This window comes from Sceloporus occidentalis, unplaced genomic scaffold (assembly GCF_023333645.1).
Source record: "Sceloporus occidentalis isolate IW3139 unplaced genomic scaffold, rSceOcc1.0.p SCAF_196, whole genome shotgun sequence".
Lineage (NCBI taxonomy): Eukaryota > Metazoa > Chordata > Lepidosauria > Squamata > Phrynosomatidae > Sceloporus > Sceloporus occidentalis.
The window spans coordinates 314,380-315,429 of record NW_028317176.1 but is presented as its reverse complement, the minus strand read 5'-3'; positions in this window follow the sequence as shown (position 1 = coordinate 315,429).

The following is a 1,050-nucleotide window of genomic DNA, read 5'->3' as shown; positions in this document are numbered from 1 at the left end:
AGAGTATATTTTGCCAGAATTAAAATGGAGCTTAATAGAAAGAGTTGAAAAAATTCAACATCAAACCTTTTACGTGATCGGACCATGATCTAATTTTTATGGAGATAGATACCCTCTGAAATTGACATGGCTATGATTTGGTGCTCTTATAAAACAGTTAGTAGAGGTTATTATATAAAACTTAAGCATGATTTAAAGAAGAAACATGGTTTACTGTACCTCCAGTGGTACCACTGCCAACTCTTGTTGATTTGTCAATGCAAAGTTGGTGAAATTGGTGAAAGTCTTAGAAAAACTTTCTTCTTACAGGAGTTCCATAGCTCAGCAGTTAGAACACATGTCTAGTAAACCATGGGTCATGAGTTGAATTATCACTGAAGCCTGTTGGTTGCTGTTTTTTTAGTAATGTTGTCCTTTCATCTTGCTCACTTTTTCAAATGGGCATGTTCAGTCATCAAAAAGGCACAGTCAGTTGTAGAAACGGTACAGCTTGTCACTCAGAGCTGGTCAGTTAGAAAACCACACCGTGGTGAAGACAGGAAACAGTACAAGGAACAACAAACAAACACCGGGGGTGAACACAAAAGTTAGAATGCCAATTTTTGAAGAATGATCACCTGTATATAGTTGGAAAGGATAGAAATTGATAAGGAAGGGAGAGGGGGTAGATATTGAGGAAGAGGGTATTGAAATAAGTAAAGAGTGTGAATTAATGTATGGATGCATTGTGTAAATGAGGGAGAACATGAGTTAATATGTGGATGAATTGTCTGAGGGAGAGCATGAGTTAATATGTGGATGAATTGTCTGAATGAGGGCGAGCATGAATTAATATGTGGATGAATTGTCTGAATGAAAGTGTGAATTAGTGAGTCACTGTAAAAGTGTTTGTGTGTATCATAGATATATAATTGTGGAAGGGGAAATATGGCACAGGATCTATATATCAGCAGCAGGATCTTCAAAGATATAAGTACATATTATGTAGATAAAAATGCATGTCTAACGCGTATATGTAATGGGGCCATCACATAACTCAATAATAAAGGG